The 18,686-nt window shown below is 47.5% G+C and overlaps 1 protein-coding gene across 1 annotated transcript in view; it reads left to right on the top strand.

The window, feature by feature from the left end:
• ASB13 (ankyrin repeat and SOCS box containing 13) overlaps positions 1-18,686 on the top strand; it is a 130,604-nt gene that overhangs the window by 16,063 nt on the left and 95,855 nt on the right. The gene's annotated exons all lie outside the window — the stretch shown is intronic.

The following is an 18,686-nucleotide window of genomic DNA, read 5'->3' as shown; positions in this document are numbered from 1 at the left end:
GCACAAAACCGGAGTGAGTGCCTGGAACCCCCCTGGGATCTTGCAACCACTCAGCAGAGAGTGGGGATGGTGCCCGAGTTATGCAACATTGGTGTCAGAAGTGGGATTTGCCTTTCCTGGAGTGAAGGCCTAGGAGCAATGTGCGCCTGAAGCCAAAATTGGATGGAGGAGGACCGAGAACCATAGCTGTCAATGTTTCCCTTTTTTTAAGGGAAGTTCCCTTATTCCGAATAGGATTCCTCGCAAGAAAAGGGGAAAGTTGACAGCTATGCCGAGAACCCTTGAGCTGGAGAGAAGATTATTGTAACTCACTCTACGCAGGGCTGCCCGTGAGACTTACCCAGAAACTCCAGCGAGTGCAGAATGCCGCGGCGAGACTCCTTACGGGGTCCTCGCCGCAGGATCACATTCACCCGGTGCTATACCAGCTGCACTGGCTCCCGGTGGAGTACAGGATCAGGTTTAAGGTGCTGGTTTTAACCTTTAAAGCCCTATACGGACTAGGACCCTCGTACCTACGGGACCGCCTCTCCTGGTATGTCCCACGGAGGACCTTACAGTCTTCAAACAAAAACATCTTGCAGATCCCGGGCCACATGGAGGTTAGGCTGGCCTCAACCGGAGCCAGGGCTTTTTTGGCCGTGGCCCCAATCTGGTGGAACGCTCTGTCACAAGAGACCAGGGCCCTGCGGGACTTGACATCTTTCCGCAGGGCCTGCAAGACAGAGCTGTTCCACCAGGCCTTTGGCCAAGGCACAGTCTTGACCCCCTCCTTTGGTAATCCTCATAGCACCCCACCCCAATGGTTGCCATTAATTTGATTCTGAATTGATTTTAGAATGAATTGATTTTAGAATGTATTTCAATTAATTGATTGTGATTTTATGTAGATGGTGTTATTTTTACTGTTGTTAGCCGCTCTAAGCCCGGCTTTGGCTGGGGAGGGCGGGATATTAATAAGTTAGTAGTAGTAGTAGTAGTAGTATTAAGGAAAGAAAAAGGCAAGAGCACCTCACGGCATAATCATGGAGGTAGAAAAAACCACAAGGGTCATTTAGTCTGTTGTTGTTGTTTAGTCATGTCCGACTCTTCATGACTCCCTGGACCAGAGCACACCAGGCACTCCCGTCTTCCACTGCCTCCCGCAGTTTGGTCAAACTCACACTGGTCTCTTCGAGAACACTCCCACCATCTCGTCCTCTGTCGTCCCCTTCTCCTTGTGCCCTCCATCTTTCCCAACATCAGGGTCTTTTCCAGGGAGTCTTCTCTTCTCATGAGGGGACCAAAGTATTGGAGCCTCAGCTTCAGGATCTGTCCTTCCAGTGAGCACTCAGGGCTGATTTCCTTCAGAATGGAGAGGTTTGATCTTCTTGCAGTCCATGGGACTCTCAAGAGTCTCCTCCAGCACCATAATTCAAAAGCATTGATTCTTCGGCGATCAGCCTTCTTTATGGTCCAGCTTTCACTTCCGTACATCACTACTAGGAAAACCATAGCTTAACCCCCCGCAATGCAGGAATCTTTTGCCCAACATGGGGCTCAAACCCCCAACCCTGAGAGTACGAGTCTTGTGTTCTACCAGCTGAGCTATCTCTGTTGGCTCAAGACTTCTGCAATCCAGACATCACCAGATGCAGCTTTGGGGGGCTGACCCGTCTCTCCTTACAGACCCTACAGCGCTAACAATTCCTCCTGAATCTGCATTTTGCCGGTTCCTGCCTGAACAATTTGTTGACTTTGGCCCGCAAGGAGGAAGGGAAACTGGATCACGGTTTGCGGCTTCGTTCCAAAGTCGCCACCGTGGTCCAAAGACAACACGGTGGCTGGGTGCTGTGCACCTCAGTGGAAATCTCAAAAAAACGGAGAGGGGCGAAGCGTTTGGTTCCACAGCTCACATTTAACGGGGAAAGGCAAAAGAGGTGTTTTTGCTCCTGCGTTATCTGCAGTCCGGATGTGTAGCCCAGGCTGATCTCCCCCAGTCCACGTACCCCAGGCATCCTGCAAAGAGGAAGACAGGGAAGCAATCCTTCTCCAAAAACAAAAAAATTAACCAGAGGGGAAGGGTCAAGCAGGAAAATGCCATACAGATATGGATTTATTTCTTTTTTTAAAATATTTTTTTTATTCAGTTTTACACTACACATTTAAATTCAAACGTTAGACATAATCATCAACATCTAAATGTTCCCTGAATCCTTAGACTTCCACCCTTCCATGGTTTCCATTTTCAGTCTTTTTCAACTGCATCATATATTTTCTCCATTTTTCTTAAAATACAGTCATACCTCGGGTTACAGACACTTCAGGTTGCATTTTTTCGGGTTGCAGACCGCCGAAACCCGGAAGTACCGGAACAGGTTACTTCCGGGGTTTGGCAGTCACACATGCGCAGAACCGCTAAATTGTGCTTTGCGCATGCGCAGAAGCACCGAATCGCAACCCGTGCATGGGCAGACGCGCCGCTGCAGGTTGCGGACGCTGCGAGTTGCGAATGTGCCTCCCGCACGGATCACGTTCGCAACCCGAGCGTCCACTGTAATCCATTTTTACCTTATACAGTGGTACCTCGAGTTATACGCTTCAGGTTACATACGCTTCAGGTTACAGACGCTTCAGGTTACAGACTCTGCTAACCCAGAAATAGTGCTTCAGGTTAAGAACTTTGCTTCAGGATGAGAACAGAAATCGTGCTCTGGCGGCGCAGCAGCAGCAGGAGGCCCCATTAGCTAAAGTGGTGCTTCAGGTTAAGAACAGTTTCAGGTTAAGTACGGACCTCCGGAACGAATTAAGTACTTAACCTGAGGTACCACTGTAGTACATTACAAGCGTTACTCAAATCCTGCCAAAGCTTTTAGTTGTTTACAGTGTTCTCCTAAATAATTTGTAAATTTCTCCCATCCCTTATTAAAGTTTCTCGCTTCCTGGTTTCCGATTTTCCCGGTCATTTTCCCCATTTCGGCATAGTTCCATCATCTTCATCAGGCATTCCTCTCTGGTTGGGACTTTAATCTTCTTTCCATCTCTGGGCCCGTAGTATCCGCGCTGCTGTCGTCGCGTACATATATAGTCGTTTCTGCTCCTTTGGTATCTCTGCACCGAAAATCCCTAGTAAAAAGGCTTCTGGTTTTTCCACAAACGTTATTTTAAACCTTTTTTTCAAGTCGTTATAAATCATTTCCCAGAATGCTCTTGTTCTCTCGCACGTCCACCACATGTGGTGGAAAGTGCCTTCCTTCTCCTTACACTTCCAAAATACATTCAAAGCAGGATTTTTGATTGGTGGCAGAACATCTACCTGCATGAAGAAGGCCTTGGGTTCAAATCACCGCATCTCACTGGCTACCGCCAGTGGCGAGCAGTGCATTTTTTTTGTAGGGGAACAGTTAAGGCCAGAGGCAGCAGCTTGCCAGGGCAATACGGGGGTGGGGTGGTGTTGCAACACACATGGCAACATCGCCCCTCCCTCCCTAAGCGAGGCAGAAGCCTCTTACAAGATGTTGGAGGGACGCGGGTGGCGCTGTGGGTTAAACCACAGAGCCTAGGACTTGCCGATCAGAAGGTTGGCGGTTCGAATCCCTGCGACGGGGTGAGCTCCCGTTGCTCGGTCCCTGCTCCTGCCCACCTAGCAGTTCGAAAGCACGCCAGTGCAAGTAGATAAATAGGTACCACTCCAGCGGGAAGGTAAACGGCGTTTCCATGCGCTGCTCTGGTTGGCCAGAAGCGGCTTAGTCATGCTGGCCACATGACCCGGAAGTTGTACGCTGTCTCCCTAGGGCCAATAAAGCGAGATGAGCGCCGCAATCCCAGAGTTGGCCACAACTGGACCTAATGGTCAGGGGTCCCTTTACCTTTACAAGATGTTGGAGCCCTGCTGCTGCCTCTCCAAAGCTGGGCAGACTTTGGGCAGATTGCGGGAGGTCTTTTGGACCCCCTAGAACATCGTGCCTGCGTCCCTAATCTGAGCAGAAGCTTCATGGGCTTTGGGGAAGGAGCCGCCAGCCCCTAGTCCACGGACTTGACGCCACTGGCTGCTGCCAGCCTGTGTTGACAGTACTAAGCTCGTTGGATCCAGAGGTCTGGCTCAGTTCAAGGTAGCCCCTGTGTGTTCAGTGCTCGTCAAAGTTGGGGTGTCGAAGATACGCTGCAGTGAATGAACATTGCAGTTTGATGATGATGATGATGATGATGACGAGAAGAAGAAGAAGATCTATGGGCTATTTTTAAAATGAGGTTGCATTTTAAAATTGCATTTTAACCTGCATTTAATTAGTTTTTTCCTATTATGTTTTTACTGTAATTTTATTGGTGTTAGCCGCCCTGAGCCCGGCTCTGGCCAGGGAGGGTGGGGTATAAATAAATTTTATTTTTATTTTTATTTATTTATTTATTTATTTATTATTATTATTATTATTTTGTTGTTGTTCACAAAGGTGGGCAAAGAAGGAGGAAGTTGATGCTCCGGGACAGGCTGCTCAAATGGGCATCACTCTTGTGGAGCAATGCAAAAAAAAATTGTTCGTGGTAACATGAAATCACAGTGAAAGCTGAGCTGAAACAGCTGCAGGGATTTTCCAGACAGGAAGTTGCCACAAACACACACACACACACACACACACACACACACACACACACACACGGTGGGGGTGGGGGAGAGAGACTTTTCAGCAATGTTTACAGAAGGGGCAAGCTAAGCCTTAATCGCCTGTTGGTCTGGGGGGATCTGGTTTTCTCATTAATGTTCCGCACCACCTCTGCATTCCTCGAGAGAGGAAGACACACTCGCGCACACAGCTTCACAGCCTGCCCTTTATTTATTGCTTTAGTAATTTAGAAAATGTGCACTCCACCCTCCCAGCACCGCTGGGTGGCTTAGATTGTTTAAAACCAATATATCACAAAAGCATACAGAACAAATAGTCAGCTGCGGTAACTTATAAACCAGGTAAAATATCGGAACCAGGTGTTTAAAAAACAACAACACCCTAAAACGGCAAATTAAAAGCTTGTCTGGATTTTAAGTTGCGTTAATAGTTTCCAAGTAACGAATAATTGTTCCATTTTATTCTGCACTGCTGAGACCTGGAACAATTCCGTACTTTGGATTTAAAGCACTGTTAAGACCAGTAGGGACGTGGGCGGCACTGTGGGTTAAACCACAGAGCCTAGGACTTGCCAATCAGAAGGTTGGCGGTTCGAATCCCCGCGACGGGGTGAGCTCCCGTTGCTCAGTCTCTGCTCCTGCCAACCTAGCACTTCGAAAGCACGTCAAGTGCAAGTAGACAAATAGGTACCACTCCGGCGGGAAGGTAAATGGCGTTTCCGTGCGCTGCTCTGGTTTGCCAGAAGCGGCTTAGTCATGCTGGCCACATGACCCGGAAGCTGTACGCCGGCTCCCTTGGCCAGTAAAGCGAGATGAGCACCGCAACCCCAGATTTGGCCACGACTGGACCTAATGGTCAGGGCCCCTTTACCTTTTTAAGACCAGTTTAATGCTCATGGCTGCCCACCCCCAAGGGATCCTGGGTGCTGTAGTTTGTTCAGGGTGCTAAGAGTTGATTCCTCGTCCAGAGCAGGGCCGGCCCACCCATGAGGCAAGATGAGGCAACTGCCTCAGGCGGCAAGATCCATGGGGCAGCAGATAATGATGTTGATCATTCTTTTCCCCTTGTCTGCGACATAGGTCTTCCCTCACCCTTTCTTCCCTGACAGGGAAGGGAGATGCCGTTTTGGGGTCTGCTTCGGGTGGCAAAATGTCTTGGGCTGGCCCTGGCCCAGAGTTACAATTCTTCAAGTGAACAGTCAATCCCTCTTCATAGGGAAGTTGAACAACACTGGCTATCTATGCATGCACCTCCTCTAATATCAGAGTCAGTAGGCATTGCAGTAGTCCAAGCGGGAGATAACCAGAGCATGCACCACTCTGGCGAAACAGTCTGCGGGCAGGTAGGGTCTCATCCTGCATACCAGATGGAGCTGGTAGACAGCTGCCCTGGACACAGAATTGACCTGTGCCTCCATGGACAGCTGTGAGTCCAAAATGACTCCCAGGCAGCGCACCTGGTCCTTCAGGGGCACAGTTACCCCATTCAGGACCAGGGAATCCTCCACACCTGTCCACCTCCTGTCCCCCAAGAACAGTACTTTTGTCTTGTCAGGATTCAACCTCAATCTGTTGGCCGCCATCCATCCTCCAACCGCCTCCAGACACTCACACAGGACCTTCACCGCCTTCACTGGTTCTGATCTGAAAGAGAGGTAGAGCTGGGTATCATCCGCATATTGATGAACACCCAACCAAACCCCCTGATGATCTCTCCCAGCGGCTGCATGTAGATGTTAAAAAGAATGGGGGAGAGGATGGAGCCCTGAGGCACCCCAAAAGTGAGAGCCCAGGGGTCTGAACACTCATCCCCCCCCCACCACTTTCTGGAGATGGCCCAGGAGGAAGGAGCGGAACCACTGTATGACAGTGCCCCCAGCTCCCAGCCCCACCAGACGGTCCAGAAGGATGTTATGGTCGATGATGTCAAAAGCCGCTGAGTGATCCAGCAGAACTAGGAAACAGCTCTCACCTTTGTCCCTAGCCCGCCGGAGATCATCGATCAGCGCAACCAAGGCAGTTTCAGTCCCATGATGAGGCCTGAATCCCGACTGGAAGGGATCCAATATTCAGGGCAGATGGAAGAAAATAATTCTTTGTGCAGCGCTGTTCATCTATGGAACTCTGTTCTGCAGGAGCCTGTGATGGCCACCAACTTGGATGACTTTAAGAGAGTGAAATATACTCAGAGTTGAGAGTGGATTTCATGCTCTTTATTCAGCTCATAGTGGTGAGGAGGAATGAAAGTCCCCTCAAAGTATCTGCTTTATATACATTATTTACACAATGGGCCCCACGTGATTGGCTAATTCCAGAATTCTCCTGTAGGCCAATCAGGTTGTGGATTCACTTCCATCTGGAGCTGGATTGGGTGGCTCCTGCAGACCAATCATACTGCTGCATTGTTCTAGGACCAATCAGACTGCTGCATTCTGAATCCTATTGTTCTGGGACCAATCAGACTGCTGCATTCTGAATCCTATTGTTCTGGGACCAATCAGACTGCTGCATTTTGTATCCTATTCAACTCAGTACATAACAGAGAGTTTGACCCTGCAGTCAAAATTCGGGACGCCATCTTCCCGGACGCCGTGTTCCTGTTCTTTCTCCTGAGAGCACGCCGGCCATTTGGGTTTGCTGTGATCTCACTCCGTCGTTTCCTTCCTCCCCCCCTCCAACACCCCCCGCCACATTTTCCAGGCACAGTTCCCCAAAGCAAGACCTCTGCCACAGAAATGCACTTTTTCCCGAGGGGAAATCGTGCCACGACATCTTGCGAGATGCTGGCAACCAAAATGGCGGCCATTCTCTTGCGATAAAAAACGGGACGTCCTTTTTTTTGGAGGGGACACATTTGTGGGGTGCGCTTGCCAGTTTCCCGCAGACCTGCCTGTTTCGGGGAACTTGCTTCATTGTTTCCACGTTGTTCACCTTGCCCCATAGGTTGGCCTCTTACTGCAGGCAGGCTGCAAGTCCCCCTCCCCAATTTCCCTTTAACCAGTTTCATCTGTGAGCTAAACTCTTTGTTTAGCTTGGACGCTGTCGGGACAAGAGAGCCAAGCCCCAGAGAGGTGCGGCTCGACATTTTTCCCTTGCCGTAACCAAGCCCCTTTGCTAGGCCTTACAGTAAAGGAGCTGTTTGCGTGCCAAATACATATATTTTTTATCTTCATGTAGGGGCGGAGAGTTCTTAAGTCTCCTGGATGGGGCCCCACGTCATGTGTTAGCATTTAAGAAAATTCAGGAGCTATGAACAGGCTGCATCACTCTCCCTCAGCAATCACCCTCAAACAGCTTGCGTTTAAAGCTTGCATACTGGCTCGGGTGAAAGAGTAGAAGTGCAAGATCTAGGGTTTAAAGGAAAGGGACCTTGCGTCGAGAGATACAAATGCACACGCACGCACGCACACACACACCCTGCCACAGAGCATTTATTTTTCTTTTTATATATATAATTTTTATTAAATTTTATGTTTTGCAATTTAAAATACTCATTTTAACAAACATCCTTAAAATATCAGTGACTTCCCTTCTTCTCTTTCCACGGTTCATTTTGCATATCACATATCCCTGCATATTTTACAAAAACTAAACCATTCAGTACAGTCATACCTCTGGTTACAGCCGCTTCAGGTTGTGTTTTTTCGGGTTACGGACCACCAAAACCCGGAAGTACCAGGACGGGTTACTTCCGGGTTTCGGCGGTCACGCATGCACAGAAGCGCTAAATCGCACTTTGCGCATGTGCAGAAGCGCCGAGTCGCAACCTGTGCGTGCGCAGACGCTGGTTGCAAACACTGCAGGTTGCGAACGTGCATCCCTCATGGATCATGTTCGCAACCCGAGCGCCCACTGTATTCCATTATTGCATTCGTCAAAACTTATTTACACTGTTGAACTTATCTCGATGCTGCCAACGTTTTCAGGTGTGCACAATTTCCCCCCATATATTCAATAAACGTTTTCCAATCTTCTCTAAAAGCATGTTCGTGTTCTCTTATTCTATATGTTAAGTCAGCAAGCTGGGCATATTCTGTCAGCTTAAGTTGCCATTCTTCTTTGGTTGAGATCTCGCTCATTTTCCGTTTGGGGAGCTAACAAAACATGGGCCGCAGTAGTGGCATACATAAATAACCTTTTTTAACACCTGGGAATTTCCGTCTGAATTATCCCCAACAAAAAGGACTCTGTTTTTTTAAGCAAGTACTTTTAAACATTTTTTTTTCAATTCATTATGGATTATTTCCCAATACTTTTTTACCCTTTTACAGGCCCACCACATGTGAAAGAATGTTCCCATTTCTTGTAACTTGAAACCACGGGTTCGGTTCCTACCTTTCGGAGCAGGAGAAAACAAGCTTGCTCCATCCTCCATGTGACAGCTCTCATATCTCCTCTCAGTCTCATCTTTTCCAGGCCAATCATGCCCAGCTCCTTCAACCATTCCTCATCAGGCTTGGTTTCCAAACCCTTTATCATCTTTGTCGCCCTCCTCTGCACCCGTTCCAGCTTGTCAACATCCTTCTTAAATTGTGGCGTCTAGAACTGAACACAGGACACCAGGTGCGGTCTAACCAAGGCAGAATAGAGGGGTACATGAGCCCGCAAATGGTCATTGAAAGACCTAAAATGTTCCCTGGGTTTGCAACAAATAATGTGCTTGACAGCTATACCATCACTGCCATAGTGCTTTAGAAACATAGTGAATTCAGTAGATTTGCCTAAATGCAAATTCATAAATAACGTTTTTTGACACCTGGGAATTTCAGTCTGAGTTATCCCCAACAAAACCTGCCGCAGAACATTTCCACCACCACAATACCAACGGGACACGGGACACAAACTTTCCACCGTCCTCAGAAAACCCTTTAATTCCAAGAGTACTGGCAGGGGAAATGGGGACATTCTGGGATCAAATCAGAAGCTGGGAAGGATTTCATAATTCTGAACTTTGTCCTTGGAAAATCAGAACACCTTGAGGGTATGGTACCCTCAAAGCACCTTCGAAGCATTTTCATTACCCATAAAGGGTTTTGCTCATGTTGTGAGTTCAGGGTTTCTGGACGTTGTAACTCTGTGAGCGGCTGTCCAGAGTTTTCCAGACGTTTCCAGGATTCGGCCGTCGGAACGTGTCCAGGTTGAAATCACTTCAGTGTGCGGACTTATGGCGACCCGTGTTGGATGTGCAGATTTTGGCGAATTTCCTTAAAAAGAGCTCAAAAAAAAGAAAGCTCAACAACTCTGGGCAAAACTGAAAAAAGCTCAACAACTTTGCCAAAAATATGGCAACCCTAGCGAGCGGTACAGGCAGCAACCAATTCTCGTGCATCCAACTGATGTGCAACTGCGAGCGCACATGCGTTGTGCCGAATCCGGGACATTAAAAATGTCAAAAACCATCCTAAAACAGCACAGAAAGGGTGAAAAATCACGAAAACAGTGCCTTGCACTGAACATTGAGGCCTGTGGTGTTTGAGGAAAGAAATTTGGAGGGAGCGACGGTGGTGGAGTTTGACTCCTAGCAAATGCCGCTGGTTTTTAAAAGGGTTTTTCAAGCATTTTAGAGGATGTTTGCCAGCTTTCCAGTGGTGCTTTAAAGACGTGTGATTTCTCGTAAATGTGCGGTGCCCCTGGACATAACCCCCACATAAATGGGGAGTTGCTTGTACCCAGAATTCTTTGAGAGAAGCAACGTCCTTTGAATGTGCTTTGGAGGTATAGAGTGCCAATGTCCCCATAACGGTAAAGGGACCCCTGACCATTAGGTCCAGTTGCAGACGACTCTGGGGTTGCGGCGCTCATCTCGCTTTACTGGGTGAGGGAGCCGGTGTACAGCTTCCGGGTCATGTGGCCAGCATGACTAAGCCGCTTCTGGCAAACCAGAGCAGCACACGGAAACGCCGTTTACCTTCCCGCTGGAGCGGTACCTATTTATCTACTTGCACTTTGACGTGCTTTCGAACTGCTAGGTTGGCAGGAGCAGGGACCAAGCAACGGGAGCTCACCCCATCATGGGGATTCGAACCGCCAACCTTCTGATCGGCAAGTCCTAGGCTCTGTGGTTTAACCCACAGCGCCACCCGTGTCCCAATGTCCCCATATCTCCCGGCAATGTCCCCATATCTCCCTGCAAATGAATCAGGACAAAGTTTGAATGACATGCCACCTGGGAGTACCCTGGGTTGCGAACTATGCTTTTTCCAAAATTAATTTTGTTTCCTTGGGAAGGAGGGGGAAAGGCGCAAGCTTTTGGCATTTAAAACTTTTCTATAGCTTCTTTCTCCAGAATGCAGATGTGCAGCCCGTGCCTCCGCCTTATCTGTCTGCATCAAGCCATAATACAGAATGTCTCCAGCTGATGGGGCCATCTCAGCAGTTTCCTAGCCTCGGGCTGAACGCTCTCCGTCAAACAGGTTTCACCACATGTGTATTTCATGGAGCAGAGAGGCCACAGAGCTTGCGCTGGCAGTCTGGTTGTCACTGCGTGGAAAAAAATCAAGGAGGCAACTTGCAAGCAGGGACAAGTGAGTTGTGTGGTGTTGTTGTTGTTTTAAAAAAGGAAATCTGCGGAATCTGGAGGAAAGTGAGAAACCTCCAGATCATAAGGCCCTGTGGAACTCCCTCCCACCAGATGTCAAGGAAATAAACAATGACAGTGGACGCTCGGGTTGCGAACGTGATCAATGCAGGAGGCACGTTCGTAACCCACAGCATTCACAACCCACAGCGCAGCATCTGTGCATGTGTGGGTTCTGATTCGGCGCTTCTGCGCATGCACAAAGCACGATTTAGCACTCCTGCACATGCGTGTTCCGGTACTTCCGGGTTTCGGTGGGGCCATAATCCGAAAAAACGCAACCTGAAGTGTCTGTAACCCGAGGTATGACTGTACCTGACTTTTAGAAGACATCTGAAGGCAGCCCTGTTTAGGGAAGTTTTTAATGTTTGATGTTTTACCGTATTTTTAATATTTTGCTGGGAGCCACCCAGAGCAGCTGGGGAAACCCGGCCAGATGGGCAGGGTATAAGTCACAAATTATTATTATTATTATTATTATTATTATTATTATTATTATACTGTAAGGAAGCCTGTTGTGTATAAATGTAGACTTGCCGTGGACAAATTTTGCAATATTTGGGAATAATTATTAGAAACACTGCATTAGGTTAAGTTTAGGATACGTACAATACAGTGGTACCTCGGGTTACAGACGCTTCAGGTTACAGACGCTTCAGGTTACAGACTCCATTAACCCGGAAGTAGTACCTCGGGTTAAGAACTTTGCTTCAGGATGAGAACAGAAATTGCACGGCGGCAGCAGGAGGCCCCATTAGCTAAAGTGGTGCTTCAGGTTAAGAACGGACCTCCAGAACGAATTAAGTTCTTAATCCGAGGTACCACTGTAACAACCTTGTCAGTTGTTTTTCTTTCTGTTGTCCTTTTTTACACAGGTGTATCTTAACTACAGTGGTACCTCGGGTTACATACGCTTCAGGTTACAGACTCCGCTAACCCAGAAATAGTACCTCGGGTTAAGAACTTTGCATCAGGATAAGAACAGAAATCGTGTTCTGGCAGTGCGGCGGCAGCAGGAGGCCCCATAGCTAAAGTGGTGCTTCAGGTTAAGAACAGTTTCAGGTACCACTGTATTGTGATCCTTTTCATGCCTTGTTTTACCTTGTGCACTCATAATTTTATACCGGGTATTTATTTATTTATTATTTTCCAATAAAGAATATATATGTGTGTGCCTGTTGGATAAGGCCAGTAACCCTTCTAGGCTAGCATCCCCTTTTCACGGTGGCCAACCAAATGCCTGGGGTAAGCCCACAAACACCTTCCCACTCCCTTCCATCATCGTGGCACTCTGTGGCAAGGAGTTCCACAGGCCATTCCCCTGCCCAGCCCTCACCGAATGAAGAACCGTGTGCCTTTCCTGAATCCGTTAGGTAAGGAGAGTTGCTCGCCTTTGTTCCTCGAGTTTGAAACTAGGAGGCAGCTCATATTTCGGCCGCCAGGAGGCAGACAAGTATCGGCTTAGCAAGAGCGGCTCCAAGCTGCTCTCCCACCCAGTCCGTCCAAATTCTCGTGCACAGCTGCCACCGAGTTACCCAAACCTCAAACCTTTGTTCCGACTTGCGTGCTCAATTGCTTTTCCTTTTTCCCTGGGGCACAGGTTGCTTCCTCCCAAATCCAGATCAAAGCTGCAGGTACACCCCACACTTCCACTCAGATATATGGGGCTGGGGGGGGCTGTTTCCCACCAGATGTTCCGACTCCAAATCCCTTCAGCCCCTGCTTCGTTGGCCAATGGCCAGGGATGGTCGGAGGTGTCGTACCAACAGGCAGTGGTGGTGTAGTGGTTAGAGTTCTGGTCAAAGAGCTGGGAGACATGGGTTTGAATCCTACCCCCAACTCTGTCACGGAGCTCACTGGGCGACCGGGGGGGGGGCAGTCACTGCCTCTAAGCCTAATAATAAATTAATAATAAATTTTTATTTAAACCCCGCCCTTCCCGGTTCAAAAACTGGGCTCAGGGCGGCTAACAACAGATTTAAAACACTTAATTATAAAAGCAGCATAAAATACAGTATAAAAACATTAATAACAATAAAATTCAAAAATCAAAAATCAATTTAGGGGAAATAAGCATTAAATAATCCCCAGGGCTAGCTGGCTGAATTGGTCCTATTTGGGCCAGCGAGGAGACCAGGGGAGAATTAGCTGTGGGGTCTCATAAAAGGGGAGGGGGAGGGAAGAGAAGGGAAATAAAAGATCAGGTTGAATTCAAATTAAAGGCCAGGTGGAGTAGCTCTGTCTTACAGACCTAGCAAAAGGAGCTTAAATCCTGAAGGGCCCTAGTCTCATGGGACAGAGCATTCCACCAGTTCGGAGCCATCACTGAGAAGGCCCTGGCCCTGGCGGAGGATAGTCTGACTTCCTTAGGGCCCGGGACCTCTAAACTATGGTTATTCATGGACCTTAAGGTCCTCTGTGGGGCATAAGCCTAGCCTACATCACAGGGTTGTTGTAAAAACGAAAAGGTGAGTCAACACGAGGCTTTTGGCAACACATTCACGATCCACTGTAAAAAAGATGAAATATGCAGTTAGATCTGGCACTTGTTTTCCTTGGCTGTTTACTCTCAAGCGGAGAAAATAATAGAAGTGTAGAGTTGGAAGGGATTCTAAGGATCATCTAGTCCAAGCCCCTGCAATGTAGGAATCTGCAGCTGTCCCATATGGGGATCAAGCCTGCAACCTTGGCATTCTCAGCACCACACTCTAACCAACTGAGCTTGCCATTTCCAAAACATTACACAAACCGGAATCCTTCAAAACACACTTCTCTGAATTTTGCAATGCATTTCTTCAGCTAAGCAATGTGGCCAAAAAGTCATATACAGTGGTACCTCAGGTTACAGACACTTCAAGTTACAGGCACTTCAGGTTACAGATTCCGTGTCAAGGAACTGACATCGGAGCCAGAGGCGGAGGCAAGGCTCCCAAGCGATGCTGGAGAAGGGCCCAGCAGGGAGAGAGGCAGCTCATCAGCTGGGGAAGGAAATCAGCGTAACACCAGGGAGATGGGGGAATCGGCGAGGGGGCTCCAGGACTCCTCGCCGGAGACCAGCGGGGAGAGCACGGGTCCTCCGCTACCCACACCCTCCCTGCGCAGAAGACTTCCGCGCAGGGAGAGTAGGAGGAGACTTGGCGTCAAACAGCTTTTATGCTGGAAAAGGTTTAAGAAACGCCCACTGACGGATTCTGCTAGCGACTGAAACAGCCACGAAGTGAAGGGCTGTCCAGACAGAAAAGGTTTAACAAGGCAACCTAGCCAGGAATGGCGGCAACTTACGCACGAGCAACCCCTATATTTATTACATTCCGCTAACCCAGAAATAGTACCTCGGGTTAAGAACTTTGCTTCAGGATGAGAACAGAAATCGTGCACCAGTGGCGCGGCGGCAGCAGGAGGCCCCCTTAGCTAAAGTGGTGCTTCAGGTTAAGAACAGTTTCAGTTTAAGACTGGACCTCCAGAACGAATTAAGTTCTTAACCCGAGGTACCACTGTATTGGGATAAAGCATGGGTAGGCAAACTAAGGCCCAGTGGCCGGATCCGGCCCAATCGCTTTCTCAATCCGGCCCGCGGACGGTCTGGGAATCAGCGTGATTTTACATAAGTGGAATGTGTCCTTTTCTTTAAAATGCATCTGGGTTATTTGTGGGCAATAGGAATTTGTTCATTTGCCCCCCCCCCAAAAAAATATAGTCCGACCCCCCACAAGGTCTGAGAGACAGTGGACCGGCCCCCTGCTGAAAATGTTTGCTGACCCCTGGGATAAAGTACATCTCAAAATGCATGTATTGGTGAAAACGGTGTATTAAAATGTATTAAGTTAGGGGAAATCGCTTTGCAAAAAGGCGCACGTTAGGCAAGATTGCATACAAGAATATTGGAAGAAAATATGTCCTAAAATAATAGAGTCATAGAGTTGGAGAGACAGTTCCACTGTTTAGCCATAATCTCTTTTCCTGTGAAATGCTGGTGAATTGTCCAATGAGGACTTTTAAAAAGTAAAAAAAAAGTTTGCAAACCAGTGCAAAAAAAAAGTTAAAAGAGTGGAAAAATGAGAAAGGGAGGAAAAACAGTAAGGGATTGACTTGCCCATCCTTCCTTGAGAGGTTGTCTAGAAAACAACCAGCAAGACGCCTTGCCAACCTTCCTTGGGCTCGGACCCCCTCTCTGCTGCAACTCTTCAGGCTCTTCTGGATGAGTCAGGCGTGAATCACCACCCTCGCCTTGCCTCTCCCCCTGGCATCCAGCCAGGGAGCTAATCTCATGTGGAACAAGGAGTTGCCTTGGTGGGGTTGCCAAGATAAAACCTCAACCCAGGAGTGTTTTGTTCAGGAGGGGCCTTCCAGATTTTTAGTGCACACTCACCTCTTCAAGAAGGAAACATGGGGTTTATTTTTCCGCTCAGGAAGAGTCGGGGAAGCAGATCTCTCCTGGTGCCAGAGACCTGCAGCCTTGTGGGCCTGGCTTTACATTCATTTGTTGCATTTACACAACTCGTGGTGGGGAACTGTTATGTACTGAGTTGAATAGGATCCAAAATGCAGCAGTCTGATTGGTCCTAGAACAATAGGATCCAAAATGCAGCAGTCTGATTGGTCCTAGAACAATAGAATCCAGAATGCAGTGGTCTGATTGGTCCTAGAACAATAGGATTCAGAATGCAGCAGTCTGCTTGGTCCTAGAACAATAGGATTCAGAATGCAGCAGTCTGATTGGTCCTAGAACAATGCAGCAGTATGATTGGTCCGCAGGAGCCACCCAATCCAGCTCCAGATGGAAGTGAATCCACAACCTGATTGGCCTACAGGAGAATCCCAGAATTAGCCAATCATGTGCAGCCCATTGTGTAAATAATGTATATAAAGCAGATACTTTGGGGAAACTTTCATTCCTCCTCACCACTATGAGCTGAATAAAGAGCATGAAATCCACTCTCGACTCTAAGTATATTTCAGGAACCTTGGGCCCAGAGGTCAAATGTGGCCCTCGAGTGGGCTCCATATAATTTCCCACTGCCTGTTCAAAATTTCTGATCGCATCAGTCATCAAGTCCGTCTTCTCTTGTAGCTGTTCCAGTAGGGCATTTGTTTTACAGAAAGCACGCAACAGAGCTTCTGAATACATTGTCCTGCAAGGTCAGAAGTCTATTCCCACGATTGTAATCTGCAAGTTCCCCGGAGTTGGTTACAGTTTCACAGTCTCCCTCTAGGGGGAAAACTTCTATTTGTTCTTTCTTTTAAAGACAAGTCTAACAACAAAGTTTCCTTTTTCAGATATTTTGTCAATATTTGTTCCTTTATAATGCGAAGGGGAACAATGGAATCAATGTTTCTCTTCTTATAGCTATCTGTCAAAAACGTTTGTCTCTGGTCAATGAGCTTCAAAAAAGGTCAGTCCTGACACCCCGCTCCAGGATCAGGACGGTGGAAAGTTACTTTACTTTACACTCACTTCTGCAGGTTTAAACAGTCCGAAAAAATCCCCCCTCTTCTCCTGCTTCCGAAGGGGGGTTCAACAATTTTAAATGATGAAAGTTAATCTTTTACAAGCGATTTTCTGAGCTCTAGTTTGCCATGTCTTTGCTTTAATCTATCTACAAAGAAACGGAAGGCTGACTTCCTGTTTAGACCTTCCCGTTTCAGTGCCAAATTGAGGTAAACTTTTAAGTCCAATTTTCCTTTCTGCTCGCAAGTCCTTATTTAAAGTCCAATTGTCCGAAATTTAAGTACTCACAGGTGATTATTTTAGAAGCCAAATTGTCCCAGGAAAAAGGCAGCGCTCTCCAGCAACGGCTTTGCGGCTTCGCTCCATGGAAGAAGCAGTTGACTCTCAGCACCGCGCCACTTCCCCCTCTTCGCTCCGGAGCCCTTTAGTGGGTTCTTTTGCGGGTTGGCGGGGCGCTAAAGGTGCCCGCCGAGTCCCATGGTCACAGGCTTCATCCGCCTGTGATTTTTGAAAGGGTCCCCGCTTCGCCGTAGCGGAAAAGACCCGTTTCGCGTGGAGCTAGTCCCTCCAGATCAGAGGGAGTCCGCCATTGCCGATGGCGCCACCCCGGAAGTCCCGGGAGCCCACCCAGGAATCAAATCAGGAGTGTGCCCTGACAGAACAGATGAGGGAAGAGGATGTTACTGAATCTTGGGCACCAGAGATGAAGGGAGCTGTGGCCCAGCAGGAGCAGGAGCTTTTAGACTTGAGAAATGAACTTGGAAAAAGCCAGATTTGGAAAGATAAAGTTTGGTTTGGTTTGGAAATGGGGGGTTGGATAGACCCCCCTATGCAGGGATGTTTGGATTTTTCAAGTCTGGCAATGGGCCGTGAGATGTTTGGGGTTGTGGGGGCTCTTAATTTTGGAGGGATTTTGAAACATGTTCTTAAATACCACATGGAGTTTAGCGTGGACTATGGAAAAGGGGCTGATTTGTCGAGAAGGGTCAAAAACATTGTTAAGCTGGAGTTCCCACGAGTGAAAGGAGCAGGAGACAAAGGAAAATACAGTTATAAATTTGAAGAAGAGCTGCGGAAGGGACATGGAAGAGACTTAAGGGCCTCGGATACAAGGTTACCAGGTTAATGCGCTAGATCGATGGGATAATAAGGACTGACAAAACCCGGGACCAGGAGGAAGGGACGCTGGATGAAGATTGGATTGTTTTTATTTCTTTTTTTTACTACTAGGATTGTTTTATAAAATTGATGAATGTTAGAAAAATGTTGGAACGAAATTACTTGGCTTTAGCAAAAATGTTTAAAGAATTATGTAAGAATATTATGGTTATGAGAAGTTGGTAAAAATAAGATTTAAGTTTTAAGCTTTAAGGTTCTTTATAGTAAGATAAGATTAAAAGAGATTAAGGTAATGTAATGACAGAATATTATGAAATATGGAAAGGATTTGCTGCGACAATTAACAACTAGGATACAAAAAAAGGGAGGAGGAGGAGGTCAAAGAAAGAAGGTAATGACAGTTGAGGATTTGAGAATGATGGATTTGTTTTTGAGTGTTTGTGGTGTATTTTTGTTTTTTGAATTTGTATTGTTTGATGTGGTTTGTTTTTTCTTTGTTTTTTCTTTCTCTTTTTCTGCTTTGTTCTCTTTTGTAATTCTAAAATTTTTCAATAAATATCATTTAAAAAAAACAACAAATGTGGCCCTCGAGGCCTGCTTATGTGGCCCTTTGATTTATTTGCAGCCCACACACCTCTCACCGGCCTCGCTTTGCACCCCCTGGCTGTAGCACAGCTGCTTTGGGCTTCTGCTGTGCGTTAAAAAGCAAACTCGCACCATGTTGTCACTGTACTTATTTGTTTCCCACCTAAATGGCTCAGGAGTAAACCCTACACAAATCTGGAGCAGAGTCCCCAAGACGGTTGGATAGTGCCTTGTATATCTTCTTCCACCAACTGCTGCAGCCAAGCTGGCGCCAAACATCTGCTTTCTTTTTGCCCATGAGGCCGGGAAGAGATGGGGGTCTAGTCATCTGGGCAGCCCAGGACCTCCAGACACAC

Source organism: Podarcis pityusensis, assembly GCF_964106645.2.
Source record: "Podarcis pityusensis genome assembly, chromosome: 10".
Classification (NCBI taxonomy): domain Eukaryota; kingdom Metazoa; phylum Chordata; class Lepidosauria; order Squamata; family Lacertidae; genus Podarcis; species Podarcis pityusensis.
The sequence above is the reverse complement of the archived record's forward strand: the minus strand, read 5'-3'. Positions and strand labels throughout refer to the sequence as shown.